General features: G+C 45.5%; 1 protein-coding gene across 4 annotated transcripts in view; it reads right to left on the bottom strand.

The window, feature by feature from the left end:
• STUM (stum, mechanosensory transduction mediator homolog) overlaps positions 1-16831 on the bottom strand; it is a 57165-nt gene that overhangs the window by 36544 nt on the left and 3790 nt on the right. The window lies entirely within an intron of this gene.

The raw sequence follows: 16831 nt of genomic DNA, 5'->3' as shown, positions 1-16831 counted from the left end.
TACACTGAAGTTCCCCAGGAGTGTTTCTTAAATGGGGTGCTTTTCAAACAATGCAAGTTATCTGGTCCCACCCCACTTCTGCTAATACCAAGTCAGAATTTCTGAGGGTAGGAGCTGGGGTTTTCCATTTTGGCCAAGCTTCCCAGGGGATCTGAGGCCTGAGACCTGCAGTGTGGGACCACACATCAGCCATGTCCCTGACGGGCTATTTGGCTCTGAAACTACTGAGCACCTGCTACAAGCCAGGTATTGAAAAAGCCTCGGAGGTGCGGAGCTTAGTGAAGTCTCGCCCTGTGCTCAGTAGGCCCACTGTCTGGTGGCCCTGCTGGGTTGCAGAGCATGGGGCCTCTCACAGATGGAATGGGAGGGCTGGCTTCAGCCTAGGACAAATTCTAAGGATAATAATCATAAAGACAATATGTAAGCTTCACTATGTGCAAAGTACTATTCTAAGACTTTATATGAAATAACATTTAATTTTCAAGAGAGCCCTATGAGGTGGGTACGATTATTATCCCATTTTACAGATGAAGAAACTGAGGCACAGAGAGGTTAAGTCACCTGCCTAAGGTCATACAGCCATCATGTGATAGGGTGGGATCCAGGAGGTATTCTCTTAGCAAAAATAATAATAATAATAATAAATAAACTAAAAAAAAAAGTTACATGCAGAAAAGGGACACCAAAACTTGGGGAAGCATGCATGTGCACACACACAGCACGCCAGCATTCTGGGACCTGACTGCCCACCCTCAAATGCCCTTTTTGCTGGGGACCCCACAAGGACCTCTGCCTCCCACCCCACCTCCTCTGGGCAGTGTGGCGGCGGTTCTGCTTCTGCTTATCCTTGTCGAGAGAATGAGAGAGGCCACCCTCGTTACTGAGCAACGTCCAAGCGGCCAAGCTCCTCACTGCATTTCATGCCTTGAGACTCCTTTCAGAGACAAAGTCAAGGGACAAGGGACATGCCCGCTCCTCCCCACAGCTGGGACAGTGGCCGCCACAGGGGGCCGCAGGCAGCCAGGCACCAGTCCCGGCCGGCCGTTCTTTGCTCTGCGGGCTCCTTTCCTCTCCTCCTGGCAGCCCACCAGCCTCAGCCAAGCTGCCTGCTACGGATGCTTTAAAGCTTTTTTTTTTAAATTAAATGTGTGTTGAGGGAAGAAGCTGGAGCTGCGCTGCAGGCAGCGTTCTGGTTCCAATTCCCACTCTGGATGGGGCGATGAACCACATTCCTGAAGCTGTCCTGACAAATTCCTCTGAGCTATTTCAGGGAAAAGAAAAAACGCCTGGGAAGCCCTTGGAGCGGCGCTGATAGGCCCTGAGCAAGCCGCCCCGCCTACGGTTGACTGCAGCCCCGAACCCGCAGCGGGACTCATAGCCCTCAGCACCCTCGGAATGAGGACCGCCTCAGCCTCGCTACTCTAAATCAAATCGCTTTCGTTTTCAATAAACGCACTTGACAAATCACAAGTCGGCTGCAGCTGCCGGCCGTCGCCGCAGTCTGCAGACTGGACTATTCCCTGGCCTTTCCCACTGGTGTGAAGCGTGAGATTGTGCGTAATGGGGCTGGTAGAGTTTTTCTGAGTGTGCAGACTCCTGGATGTGCACTTGTCTTAGGCACGCGTGGGACGCGGTGTGCAGGCTCCCGGGCACGCACATGACCTTTCCCTGGCGTCTCAGGTTTGGAGATCAGTGCTCGCCACAGAGGCAGTCTCCTACCTCCTCCTCGGGGTGTCCCTGCTCGCATTTCAGACAATACATAATAATGATGTCAACACAATGGCTTTCCAGTAATTCATAATTCTTTATGATTCATAATTCTGTATGATTCAAGCCCCTTGGCTGTGTTCAGGTGCTTAATTAGGCAGCGCCTGGCGCCATGTGCCTGACCTGCTCACTAGAGACCCCTGGGCAGAGTCCTCTCAGGCAGTCACGCTCCCAATTTTAATTGCTTTTCCTTGTCATTCCTTCTCCAACACGTGTTTGGCTATCAGAAAATTCTCTGTCTTCAACTTCTCCCTTGATCTCTTTGTACAGCTCATTCTCTGGGAAATAAAATGTACTGGCATTTTATTTAATAAAATGTATTTGTGAGCCATCACAAATGTCTGGCGTCACTGATAAAAATGATGCTGTTTGGGGCCACTGGGACCATCTACCTCCTCTCATTAAATCTGCTTTCCCTCAACCACTGGCATTCAGGATGAATACGAAACTATTTCTTATTCAATGTTTTCTTATTTTGTTTAATAGCTAATATTGTTGTGTTTTTACTTTCTGTTATTTTCCACTGCAAATGTTCAGCATTTCAGCAGTGCGGTGCAGTAAATGGGATTTTTGAACCAATCTGGTTCCAGAAAAGAGCCCTCAAGCCCCTCACCACCCCTTGGATAGCTCCAGGATGAACAGTCCTCAAAGGCTTTTTGAAAGCAAGGTTTGGGAAGAGATTTCAGGTCAGTCTGGCCTGGACAGGACCATTGATTAGCAGACCAGGTGCCCCGGACTCACCACCCTGCTGGCTTCTTCCTAGGAACAGGCTGGTCTCCTTCTCCTCGACCAGATCTACTTCCAAGAAGCCCCTTGTGTCAATGTCAATTGTGTTGTTTATAGATCCAGGTCTCTGTAATAACATGGATTCTTGGAATCTTATTTGCAGCATTTGCAGGAAGCAGCAATAGTGTTGCTGCCAAATTCACCACCTACCTTCCCCCCAACACTGCATATCAACCTCAGCCTTCAATGTGCAAAAATCCCCATGAAAATCATGTTTATGGAAATTATATTGCCATGGCAACTGTAAAGGTCTCACAAGTATTTTTAAAATAGCAAATTAACAAAACCCACTTATAAAAATCTAAAATCTGTTCCTTTATAGGAATTAGTGAACATACAGAGTCCAGCAAATACGAGATGTGTTTTGTGACATGGCAAAAAGTCAGATAAAAGGGCTCTTGATCCTGGATTTTTGGGACAGAGGGTGGAATTAGTGAAAGCAAAGTTTGACTTTTTTCTATTAAGAAAAAAATCACTTGGGATTTATTCTGGAAAAATGACACCAAGACCTTCTGGTACAAGAAAAAAAAAATGTGGGAAAGAGACCTGAATTGCTGAAATACTAATTTATTACTATTTTCTCATCACTGATGTTATTACCTTCCCCACTTTGCAAGACTATTCCATTTTTAACTCATAGGTTTTTAGCAGTTGCATAAGCTTCTGCTGCTGTGATTTAGCCCAGCTGAATCTCTATTACAAAACCTACTTCTCAGAAGTCTGCACATAAATCACGCAAGAGGGGGGAAAAATCAGAAGTACCTTACCAGAACCTTTATGCCTTTTACAAATGTAATTGGCATGGCTATCAAAAGAGATTATTTTAAGTAGATGATGCACTAATTTTTGGTGTCTTTTGTAAAGACTTAAAACATAATAGGCGTATTTTGATGACTTCTCATAACAAGGAATCATTGGGGGCTTTAACAATTCAAACAGTGGAGGCTCTTTCTGTGAGTGGAGGAAAACAAATCAAACCATGCAACTGATGATTCCATTCCTAAGCAGGTGTCATTCTCCAAGGGAAGAGGAACAGAAGAAAGGGTGATAGGGGACAAAAATGCAAAACGATGGGTCCTAGGGAGAGGGCAGTACACTGGACTGAGCAGTGATTTGTTTTCAGTATCTCTCTTCCTGTTTATTACAGGAAGAGTAAGGAGGAATCGCTGGTAAGACCAGGCACAAACAATAGGCTGGGCAGATGTTGTACCTTTCGAAATGAAGGCTTCAGGTGAAAGAGGGAAATGACATTCCGGGAAGGCGGCGGTGCTTCCAGCCATCTGGGTTTCCTGGGAGGAAAGCAGGCAGAACCTGGATTCTGCTGCTGGGGAATCCTCTGGGCAGGAGGTGCAGCCCAGAGATCTCTGAGCCAAGCGTGGGTGGGGAGGGGGGAAGATGGGGGTATGCAGAACTACCCAAGCAGGAGCCAGGCAGGGAGTCACGCCTAGCACCTTCTCAAGCCGCCACCCCTCCCCACACTGAGGCATCTCCTAGCACCAGAGCCATTTGCAAGCTGGACACCCACACTTTGCAGACAGCAGGAAGCTCTGGCTCCATGTACTGGCTGCTCCAGAGCTTCTAGGAGGAAGATTGTGTTAGAAACCAACATCGTTAGGAAAACCAGGTGGAGGTGGGTGGGGACGGGGAGTGAGGGTAGGGGAGCAGTAGGAGTGCCAAGGCTGGTGGTTCAGGACCCCACAATCTAGTCAGGGGTGCTAAAAGCGAACATCTGTGTGTCCCAGTAGGAAACAAAGGCTCTCTCCCCCAGGGTCTTCATGAAGGGACTATAGACAGATCTGGGCAGGATGGGAGGCTGAAATGCTGGTGCCCAGCAGCAGTAGGGGCCGATCCCACCCTTGGGCCTGGGGGACGGGGAGAGGGAAGGTATTGTTGAGTGGAGAGGCTGGGGTAGTGGAAGGGGCTATGGAATGGAAATCGTGGTCATAGACAGGAAGTTGGAGGGAATGGGAAACCAGTCCCCCAAACTCTCCCTCCCTTCCTCTGCCCCTACCTGGTGATGCAGGCCATAGAGGTCGGCCTCCTCAGGTCCAAAGCATGATAGGGAAGAGCAGAGAAAGCGTGGGGGAGGGCAGGGGAGTGGGAGCCACCGGCCCACCTGTCAAGCCTCCTCCCCTGCTCACCTCTGCAAGGGCAAGACTTCTTATTCATTCAGAACCTGAAAACATGAGATGCATCAGGCTGAGCGCCGAGGCTCCCCATCAACAACACGAGCTGGAATGAGGAGCAGGGATTCCAGGTCTCAGCCCAGCAGAAGCCACTCTCTCCTAGAGGAAGGGGCACATTTCCCAGCTCATTATCACTCAGCAAGTAGGGCTGGGATTCTATTGGGTGCTGGGTGCCCTGCAGTGGGCTCCCCACTAGAGGAAGTCACACAAAAAAGGTATAGTCAAAGAGATAAGACTAACCCACATGCTAAGTTGGAAAACTCAAAATTAGAGTGGCAGGCAGACCAGATAATCCAAGGCTAGTAGATGCCTGGTTCTAATGCATATTCTACCCAGCACCCAACCACCAACCCCAGGCAGTGCTGACTCTTCAGATGCATGTTAAGAATCACACTCATTTCCCCCCATGAGTGGTGGCAGTGCCAGTTCCATGACGCTGGGCAGGGAACCCCATGAAGACAGAAAGCAATGAATAGAAACAGGCCTGGGAGACACAGCCACTCACTCACTCCCTTCCCTGAGTCCTTCTTCAAGAAGTGCTTTGCCTGACCTCCAAGCATTTCCTGAGGACCTACATCTTGAAACAGGGTAGACCTAGCTCCTAAGTCCTCGGGGAAACTCACACAGAGAGAGCTAGGGCATCCTGGGGCATGAATTGTATGAATTCATCCTAGGGCCTGAATCCTGGGGCTCAGAAGGGAAACTAGAAGGAAAAATAAACCACACAGAGATCCCACCCAAGAGTGGGCCAAGTAATTGGGATCTCGCCAGACTCAAGACTTTCCTGAGTTTTCTTTCCCTTTAGGCCAAATCAATTCCCAAGCACTGAGGCCGTTGTCCTCAGGATGTATCAGACTCAGAGTCCAGCCCTGGGCAGTCAGACCCAAGACCATCCGAGCCTTTTGGCCAAGACCGACCTATGAGCGAGGGTGCATCAGAGCTCCCCACCCTTTCTGCCTAGAGCCTCAGAACCGCAGCTATTTGGGCCTAAGATGGTAATGTTTACTTTTTTCCCTTCTGAGTCAGGCCACAGGGCAATTCCTGGAAGGATTCCACTTGCATGTTCAACCCACATGACCTCTCAGAGCAGCCAAGGCAAAGGGGCAGTTCTCCCATGCCCTCTTGGGCCATTCCCTGGTTGTTGATGAGGTGGTTTCTTTGAGGTCCATAGACAACTCCTGGACTCCACACTGACAAGGCAAAAAGAGGAGTAAGGAAGGAAATGAAGACTTCTCCAAAACAGCTCTGTGGTATTGGGATCTACTCCAGCTCCGGCTGAAGCATTCAGATGCCTGATCAGCCCCAAAGGAGGCCTGCAAAAGCAGCCTGCTTAGATCCATGGGCCACTGAAGGGAATCGGGTTGTGCACAGTGACCCCAGCCTCCCGGGGAACTCACTGTAACTGAGCTGTGAATCAAGCCTACGCTGACGGAGCAGAGGAACGCCTCATACTCCCAAACAGCTGCAATAAACTTGTGTGTGCCCTTAGGATTTTAATGGCAAGGGTCTCTGGAAAAATCTCCTTTGGGGGCCTTGCAAATCAATGTCACCTTGTGCCCTGACTTTTTCCTGTAGTCCCCCAATAGCCCCCCACTTACTTATGGCTGGCAGACCTTGCGGAAGTGATAGAGAGGGACGTCACTGACTTAGAGAAGAGTGGTTTGGATTTCAGTACAACTGTTGTCTGAACTGAATGAGTGTGTTTGACTTTTTGCCAAATATTTTAACTTTTTATTTTAAAATAGTTTCAAACTGGCAGGACAGTTGAAAGAATAATACAAAGAACTCTGGCCTAGCCTTTACCCAGATTCCCAACTGTTAACATTTCACTCCATTGGTCTTGCCATCCTCTCTCTGTCTCCACATTCTTCTTTCTTTCTTTCTGAACTGTTTGTGAATAAGCTGACAACATTGTGGCTCTTTATTTCTTACTAGTCTGTTGTGTTTCCAAAGAACAAAGATATTCTCTCACATATTCATAGCATAAAGTTAGGAAGCTTAATATCGATACAATATTTCATCTAATCCACAATCTGTATTCCAATTTGTGTCAATTGTCTCAATAATGTCCTATTATGATTCTTTTTTTCTTCCAGTACAGGATACAATCCAAGATTATGTTTTGTATGTAGCTGTCATTTCAGACTCCCTTAATATTGTATGGCAATGATTCTTTTGACGAATACAGGCCAGTAGCTGACAGACACCCCTCAATTTGGGTTTGTCTGATGTTCTCCATTCGCAGATCCAGTTTGTGAATCCCTGGCTAGAAGACTACAAAAGTGATATTGTGTTCCTCTCAGGATCACCTCAGAGGGTGCATGATGTCTGTCCCTTGATGATGTTAATTTTTAACAGCTTTATTGAGATACAATTTTATTTTCTTATTTTCTTTTTTTGAGACAGAGTCTTGCTCTGTCGCCAAGGCTGGAGGGCGTGCAGTGGTGTAATCCCGGTTCACTGCAACCTCTTCCTCCTGGGTTCAAGCAAGTCTCCTGCCTCAGCCTCCCGAGTAGCTGAGACTACATACATGCACCACCAGGCCTGGTTAATTTTTGTATTTTTAATAGAGACGGGGTTTCATCATGTTGGCCAGGCTGGTCTCAAACTCCTGACCTCATGTGATCCGCACACCTCGGCCTCCCAAAGTGCTGGGATTACAGGAGTGAGGCACCGCACCGGGCCAGAGATACAATTTTCATATCATAAAATTTACCCACTTAATAATTCAGTGGCTTTTAGTGTATTCACAGCTTTGTGGAACCATCACCACAATCAATTTTAGAACATTTAGAACATTTTCATCACCCCCAAAAGAAACCTTGTACTCATTAGCAGTCACTCCCCATTTCCCCCCACCCTCGTCCCCCACCCCACATACTGTCTATTTCTATGGATTTGCCCACTGAGGAGAGTTCATATTAGTCGTATCACAAATGCGTGGCCTTTTGTGACTGGAGTCTTTCCCTAGCACAACTTTTTCAGGGTTCAGATGATGTTAATTGCGTTCACACAGTCAAGATGCTGTCTGTTTTCTCCACGCTGTGATGTTCCCCCATGTAAGTTAGAAGCATTCTGAGGGGAGACACTTCACAATCATGCAAAGAAATATCCTGCTCCTCATCCAGCATCCCCCTAGGTTTAGATTCGATGGTTATTGACCAAACCAGTCTTTACTAACAAGGCTTACTAAGACTGATCCCTTCCACTACTCCTGCGACACTCGTCAGTGGTTAGCTATACAACTTGAAAGTTCACGGGGTAATTAGCGATGGTGGCCCCGCTCTTCTCTGTAATGTCATAACTGCTCCAACAAGTCCCCATAGACCAGGCCATCTGTCCCAGCAACATCTCTCCTCTGCTCCAGTTCCTCCCCAAGTGGTCGGAGACCAAGGACTCCTCGGAGACACACATGCTGGACAACACATCTGCCCGCATCCTGCATGAAGCCCCGAGAACTCTGGGCTAGGAAGGCCAAGAAGTGACAGGAAAGCCTGTGTCCCTTGGGGAGGGGTCCACTAGGTTAAAAGAACAAGGACCTGCTCTTGGTTCCACCTTTCCAACCAGTAGTTAATATGCAAACATACGTTCACTTCAGCAAGTACCTACTAGAAAGGTGCTACTTGCGATTGGAAATAGAAGGTAAGTAAAGCATAGTCCCTATTCTCAGGAGATGATTTCACACAGAAAAAGATGAAGACAACAACCAAAGAAACAGAATCTCAAGGAGAGCAAGAGGAATGTTCTAAGTGACCTGACCAGTCTGAGGCAGGAAGAGCCCACCTCACTGGCATGGTCAGGAAAGGCTTTTGGAGGAGTTTTTTTGAGGCATTTGAAATGGGTTTTGAAGTCTGGGTAAGGGTTAGACAGTGATGAGGGAGGAAGGTGTACCAGGCAGAGGGTACAGCAGGAGCAACGATGCTCCCAAATAAAGGACTACATAAAGTGAGGGAAAGAATGGGTAAAACTCACTAGACCCTTGTGAGTCCGATGCGGAATGTAAACGGGGTTCCATGGACAATGGGGACTCCTGAAGAATTTCAGGGGAGGAGAATGCAATGATCAGGGCTGAATCAGAAATGTGCTTAATCTGCTAACAGAGAAAATTGAAATGGGAGCATTAGACCACAGCCACTCTGAGATGCGACCCAGGGGACCCATTTCCATCTGATATGCTGTCAGTGCTCCCTTCTGCAGCTTGGCCTAAGAGTGACACTCTGAGACCAATGCAACACCCCCAACCAAGGCCAGCACCCATCCGTCCCAGAGAGAGGGGCTCACTCCAGCACAAACACGCCCCATATTTCAACATGTGCCACTGGCTCTGTGCTATTCCATTTTCATTGAGGATGTTTTCTGTTTGGCGACATGCTTCTTTGTCAAACAAAACAGAAAATAAAAGATGACAACCTCCCAAACAATGTGCCATAGCCTCGAGGCTGCTTGCATCTTGCCAGCCCGCAACGCTAATGTGAGCTTTGTCTTCTGAGACACGGATTCCTGCACTGGCAGAACTCAGAGACAGCAACAGCAAAAAGGTTCCAAACAATCGCCCTCCTCAGGAGCACCTGGATTAAGGTGTTCTTGTTGCATTAAGCTTCCAAGATTCTGGAAGAAAAGTGGTCAAGTAGTGAGGTTGGAAGACAAGGCTGAGGAAGGAACAAAAGACTACAGAGTTCCTAAAAGCCATCAAATCATAACACTTTGTGTGTTTTTTGTTTTGTTTTTTGTTTGTTTGTTTTGAGAGAGTCTCACTCTGTCGACCAGGCTGGAGTGCAGTGGTGCGATCTCAGCACACTGCAATCTCCACCTCCTGGGTTCAAGTGATTCTCCTGCCTCAGCCTCTTGAGTGGCTGGGATTACAGGTGCCCACCATTATGTCCAGCTGATTGTTTTGTATTTTTAGTAGAGATGGGGTTTCATCATGTTGGCCAGGCTGGTTTTGAACTCCTGACCTCAAGTGATCCACCTGCCTCTGCCTCCCAAAGTGCTAGGATTACAGGCATGAAGCATCATGCCTGGTGAATCATACACTTTGAAAGACTGACTTGTGTAGTTTAGAAATATATCTCAATAATGCTGTTCTGGAGGGGCAAGCATGGAGCAGTGTGGAGAAGGGTCCTGGTGGCAGGTGTTGACGTGGTCACTGACAGGTCATGTGGCTATGCAGTTGCCCTCTGCAGTCCTCAGCAAGTCTTCATAACAGTGGTATGTTCAGTTAACTGGCCAAACATGAATTAACCTTCCAGGACAAGCCAGGCACTGTGACAGGCTGGGAGGCCCCAAAGCCAGGGTACCTGATGGTGAGATTGTGGATCAGAGCCTTGGACATGGTAGGAGGCCTCCTTTCTTCCCTTGTCTATAAATTGAAGGGATTGCAGCTGCCCTAAGGTTCCTTGGCCCTAGGAAAATTGAACCATTTTCATTGGTGAAGTTTCAGGACAGGTTCTTCTCCACAAACAGCAAATTGCTCTTGGCCTCAGGGTCAGAATTCTCAGGCAAGAAAGACCAGAGCTGGACTGAGTGTCTCGCTCAATAGGGGGCTCTGGCCATGGACCCTACACATACCAGGTTCAAGGGCAGCCCTGGCCTCATCTCATTTCATCTTTTGAAGAAAAGTGACTTCATCAATGTAATTTATGATGTCATAAAGTAAATGTATGATGAATCCCTGTGTCCTGCCTATCAATTAGAAAAATGTGGTCTCCTTCCCATTGCCTCCGCTTTCCCCTAGGAATGTCTCTTCTAGCATGTGCTCAGCCTGGCCAATGAGACCCAGCACCCAGTTCCCACTGGGAAGTTCCCACGCTGAAGACACACCTGCCACCCCGCCCCCACCCCAGATTATGGGGCTTCAAGTGTGCTATGAACCACCACGTGTTTGCCTCAAGGATATACAGACAGAGATTTTCAAACCCAGACCTAGCAACTAAACTATGCTTTAATTTTTATAGTAAAATAACTATAGGTAAAGTCTGTGGGACATTTGTGCACACAAACATACAGGTGCACGTGTGCGTGCACACACACTCAGTTACCACTTTGATGTCCCCCACAGCCTTTTCCCAAACTGTAAAGTTAGCCTCAGAGACACATCTCTCGCACAGGCCCAGGTTTTGAGGAGTACCATGGAGAAAGCTTCTGCTTGGTGTGTTGAACTAAGCCCTTTAGAATGTGCGCTCTTCCCCTTCAATCCAGCATGTCAGGTGTAGGAGGTTTGGTTGGGTACCCGTGGGAATTCCTAGGTCTCAGCTCCGTGTGCTGCATGGAACTGAGATGCTGAAAAAAGGTGGAAGTGCTTGTTGGTCGCCCTCTCCATCCCCGGGCACCACTCTGAGAAATACCCCGAGAATGATTCTGGGAACAAAAAGGATTTTGCCAATGATTTTGTGTGTTGATTTTATATTCTACAACTTAATTGTATTCATGTTCTAACGTGTTCTAACAGTTTTTTGGTGGAATCTGTAAGGTTTTCTATATATAGGATCATGTCATCAGCAGTGACAATTTCACTTCTTCCTTTCCTATTTGGATGCCTTTTCTTTCCTTCTCTTATTCAATTGCTCTGGCAAGGACTTCCATTATGTTGTATAGAAGTGGCAAAAGTGGGCATCCTTGTCTTGCTCCAGACCTTAGAGGAAAGGCTTGCAACTTTTCATGCTGAGTATGTTAGCTGACGGCTTCTCATATACGGTCTTTATCGTATTGAGGTATGACCTTCTATACCTAATTTGATGAGAGTTTTTATCATGAAAGAATGTTGAATTTTGTCAAATGCTTTTTTTGCATCTAATGAGATGGTCACATGGTTTTTGTCCTTCATTCTGTTAATGTGATGTATCACATTTATTTGCACATGTGGAACCTTTCTTGCATCCTAGGGATAAATCTTAATCATGGTGGATGATATTTTTAATGCATTGTAGAATTTGGCTCACCAGTATTTTGTTAAGGATTTTTGCACCTATGTTCATCAGGGATATGGGCCTATAATTTTCTCTTCTTAGACATGTCAGGATGGCTTTTATTAAAAAGATGAAAAATAACAAGTTTTGGTGAGGATGTGAAGAAAAGGGAAACCCTTGTACACTATTGGTGAGAATGCAAATTATAGAATCTTTATGGAAAATAGTATGAAAGTGCCTCAAAAAGCCAAAAATAGAGTGACCATACAACGCACAATCCTACCTTTGGGTATCTACCCCAAACATTTGAGATGTGTTTGTCTAAGAAATGTCTGCACCCCGTGTCTACTGTAGCACTATTCAAAACCGTTAAGTTATGCAATCAACCTAAGTGTCCAGCAGGTGAATGGTTACAGAAAAGGGGGTATATATGCACAATAGAGTAAATTCAGCCTTAAAAAAGGAAGGTTTATCATTGGCAACAATATGAATGGAATTGGAAAACGTTATGCTAAGGGAAATAAGTCAGCCACAGAAAGACAAATACTGCATATTCTCACTTACATGTGGAATCGAAAAGAATCGAATGCATAGAAGCAGAGAGTAGAATGGATAGCCAGGGACCGAGGCGAGCAAAGGAATAGAGGGATGATGGTGAAAAGGTACAAAATCTCAGGAGAAGTATAAATTTTTTCCTTTCTCAAGCTCTATTGCACGGTGTGGTAAATATAGCTAATAATAGAATATCGAGCATTTGAAAGTTGCTAAGCGAGTAAATTTCAAATGTTCTCACCACAAAAAGTGTTCAGTATTTGAGATGATGGATACATTAACTAGCTAGACGTAATTATTTTACATTGTATTGATAAATTATAGCATCACCTTTTACCCCACAAATTTATATAATTAGAAATTGCCAATTTACACTTTAAAAGCGCAAAGGGGATTTTGCTAATATTAATTGTTAGCAATAACCTTTCCTGACCATGGAGTGCTTTACAGTTAACATAATGACTTTGTGAGATGCCCAAGCAGAGATCATTACTTTCATTTTACAAGTGAGAAAACTGAGACTCAGACAGGCTAAGCAACCTGCTCAAGCTTCCATGCTACTAAGGAGCAAGAATTAGGTCTGAAGCCTCCTGGCTTCTTGTTCACCTCCCTTTTCATGCTCTGTGGCCTCATGAACCTAATGTTGAACTCAAAACGGCACTTAATTTAGACCGTCCTGTTCATTCTGTTCAGCCTGTTGCTCATCTCCCAGATGGCCAAGTTTGCCAGGAAAGCATTGCCTCGCCAGTGCAGTCTGGATGAGATGGGCCCCAGTGGCCCATCCTTTCCTCCACTAAAGCACATGCTACTGTCTGCATTCCTTAGCGTCTGCCTTCCCATTAGACTGTCAGCTCCTTGAGGGCAGGGACTGCATCTTCTTTGACTTTGTGCCTCCGCTCTGAGCGTAGACCTGGCACACAGTGGGAGCATGTTAAGAGTAAAATGTTGCTGAAGGCACTCAAAGGTAAGCCCTCCTCTGCTTGGCAAGCTATCTACACCACACACTTCCTCTGTATCATCTGTTAACTGACCGCATCCTCTCCCGTGGCAGCCAGGTCCCTTGCCATTTCCCAGAAGGAATGTGGATGCTGTTAACACAGCCACTTGAAATGACCCTTAAAATGGAACAGGTCCAAATTGAGATGCGCTGTAAGTGTGAAATACATACTAGATTTGAAAACTTAGTATGCAAAAAGGAAAATATATCTTATGAATAATGTATATATTGATTATAGGTTGATAATATTTTGAATATACTGGGTTAAATGCAACATATTATTAAGGTTAGCTTTATCTATTCCTTTTTACTTTTTATAATGTACTAGAAAAAATTTAAATTCTATATGTGACTCCTATTTCTGTTGGAAAGTTCTGGCTTAGGTCCTCACAGGTCATAATAAGGACTCGAGCCTTTACTCTGAGTGACATGGGAGCCATTAGAAGGTTCTGAGCTCAAAAGTGACACAATGTGGCTCACTTGTGTTTAGAAAGTATCACTCTGGTTTCCATGTTGTGGACAGGCTGTAAGGGACTTGAGTGTAACAAGCACACTGTGCAGGAAGCTACTGTGGTAACATGGGAGAAGGTGGAGGCTTGGACCAGAGAGTGGTAAGAGGTGGTCAGATACTAATCAGGCTTGGAAAGCAGACCAAGAGGACTTCCTGACAGATTGGGAACAGGGTGTAAAAAAAAAAAAAAAAAGGAGTCACGGTTGTCTCAGGTTTTGGTTAGGGCCACTGGGAGGCTGCCATTTGCTGAGATGGGGAAAGAGGCGGGAGAAGTAGGTTTGAGGAAGAGGGCCAGGAGTTTGGTTTTGGATACGTTATGTCTAGGATGCCTTTTGGTTTCCAAGTGGAGACACTGAGAAGGCAGTTGGATATATGACTCTGGAGTTCAGGGCAGAGGCTTGAGCTGGCGATCTAAACTGGGGCGTCATCATCAGAAAGATGCTATTGAAAGCAGAGACTAGGCAAGATCACCGAGGGAGTGAATACAGGCAGAAAGAGAAGATCAAGGTCAAGAAGACCAAGTGCACTGGGGAGCGCTACAGTTTAGAGACTGCCACAGGAGCAAAGGAAGCAGAGAAGGAGCCTTGAGGTAAAAAGAAAACTAGGAGGGTGTGGTGCTTTAGAAGCCAAGTAAGGAAAGCATTTCAGGAGGAGAGAGTGAGCCACTGCGGCTGCGCCGCTGCTAGATAGGTCCAGGAAGAGGGAGACACTGGATTTAGCGACCCGGAGGTGACCAGTGACCCTGACAAGTGCAGTGTGAGTGAGTGACGGAGGCAAAAACATGATTCAAGTGAGTTCACAAGAAAATGAAAGAGGTGGGACTGGAGACAACAAATACAGACAGCTCTTCCGGGAATTTTGCTGTAAAAGGGAGCAAAGGAATGGGCACAGGTCAGAGGGGATATTGGATCAGGAGAGGCTATTTTTAAAAGATGAAGACAATTTCAGCATGGATGTGTGCTGCTGAGAATGAGCCAGTAGACAGAAAAATGGATGATGCCAGAAAGACTGGGAATTCTCATGTTTTCCCAATCTCCAAAGAGTAGGCTCATGTGGCTTTTTCATGTTTTATTAACTTTAGACATCACCTATCCACTTTCTGCTGTAATGCACACAAGCCAGCTTGCTTATATCACTCCTCATTGCACTTGTACTCCTGTTCCCACATTATTCCAGCAGATCACTATCATCTCATTGTCCCAATATGTCACTGTTTCAGTTCATCTATTGGTCACCTTTTATTTCTTGGTCTATTAACTACAGACAGTATCTCTTGACTCCCCATTTTCTATGATGAGGGTATTCATGCCTCTACCCTACCATCTGCTTGTTAGTCAACTTTGCATATGTCATGCTGGGACAATAACAAGACCAACAATCACAAAATCTCAGCAACTCAGGCTTATTTCTTGTTCATATGCCGTCCCATGGGCTTCTTCTGATGTGCTGTTTATTCTGAGAACTAGTTGAAGGACATCCGCCATCTGAGATCTGCCATTTTCATGAGAGAGGAAAAAGAACAATGGCAGAACCTCACACTGCCTCTTAACCTGTCTGTTCAGCTTGGCATATGTCACTTCCACTCACATTCAATTGGCCAAAGTGAGTCATGTGGCCAAACCGGCTATCAATGGGCAGGGGAGGAAGATTCTCCTACAAGGGCAGGCAGACAAGCCATATGGCATCAGATGGGGGTGTGAAATCCTCTTTCAGAGAGAACAGTGAATAATTAGGAACAATAATTCAATCTATCACAGTTCATCTTCTCTCTTCCTCTACTATCCAACTTCTTCTATGTTGTCAAGCCAGAAACACTTTACATGCTCCTTTAGAGCTACTCTTAAGTAGTCTTCAGTGCTTCGTTGTTGATTTTAGAAGCTGAAAGCCACTAAGCAGCACTTACATTATTATGACTAAACAAATATTGTTTACTGCAGAGCCAAAGAGCCCATATCATGCACCACTGTTCCAACGACCGACCCTGTGTGCTTAGAGCCTTTCTTACATTCCACCACATGCTCAAAATCAGGCCACATTTCTGGACTGCTTCATATTTAGGCTATCTCTTTTATAAGAAATGTTCTGTTTTTCCAGAAGTTTCCGATTATGTTTCTTTTTTCTTGTTGATAGAAGAAACGTTTGCCTTCTACATCATATCCCTCATATCCTCCAAATTCCTTCCCACTTCATTTATTGTTTAGACTCTTTCTTCTTTTGAAGCCTGATGACCTTCTGACCTGATTGGGCAAGCTGCTTCATTTTTGGATCTTAATGTTTTTGCATGGCTCTTTGTCTTTACTGTAATTACTAATTGCCTTCTGTTTTGTTTGCTTGGTTTTTGGCTTGCTTTCTGCTTTTCATTACAACCTTATTATTATTATTTTTTTTTGCAGTGTCCTAATAATACTGTCTACTCTGTAGAGTGTCCTTCTCCCACATCACCTTCAGAGGCCTCTTTCCTTCCACTCTAATGAAAAGTGATTACTCTCTTGTCCTGCTGAACATTTCATTTGCTTTTCATGGCTACTCTGTAGAGGATCCATTGTTTCCTGAGTCTCAAATCTCCTTTCTTGGTTTACTCCCTTACTTTGTTGAAAAACATCTTCAGCAACTTCCTTCAAAAGATTTAGTGGGATGTAAACTTCCTTGGTCCTTGCATCCTCAGACCTACTTCGCTTTTATATTGAATAAAGGCACTGGACCAGATGATCTCTAATGCTTATTCTAGGAGTATAATTCTAGTCTATATGTATTCATGGATAGCATACTCTTTCAAAAAGACATTTAAGATAGTTGCTGCTCCCAAGGAATTTAAGATCTGCTTAGATAGGCAAAGAATAAAGTCTCAAAACAGCAACAAAAAAATCTATGATACAGAAGAAGCCAGGAGGTAGGACATGATTAATCATCTGTTCAAATCTTTGGTCTCGAGTAAAGAGAGAGAGAAGAAACTGAGCCAGCCTGTGGTGCTCTTACTGGGGAAGCAAGACTTTAGCAGCAACAAAGAGTAGGCAGTGTGTTAGGGATAGGTGGTCCCTATCTGATGTCCTGAGTCCAAAGGAGTGGCTAAAGGTCAATGGAGGCCCTCCTCCATTCAAATTTACCTGTCACTGAGATATCCACATTT

This window comes from Cebus imitator, unplaced genomic scaffold, assembly GCF_001604975.1.
Source record: "Cebus imitator isolate Cc_AM_T3 unplaced genomic scaffold, Cebus_imitator-1.0 Scaffold42, whole genome shotgun sequence".
Lineage (NCBI taxonomy): Eukaryota > Metazoa > Chordata > Mammalia > Primates > Cebidae > Cebus > Cebus imitator.
This window is presented reverse-complemented; position numbering and strand designations above follow the sequence as displayed.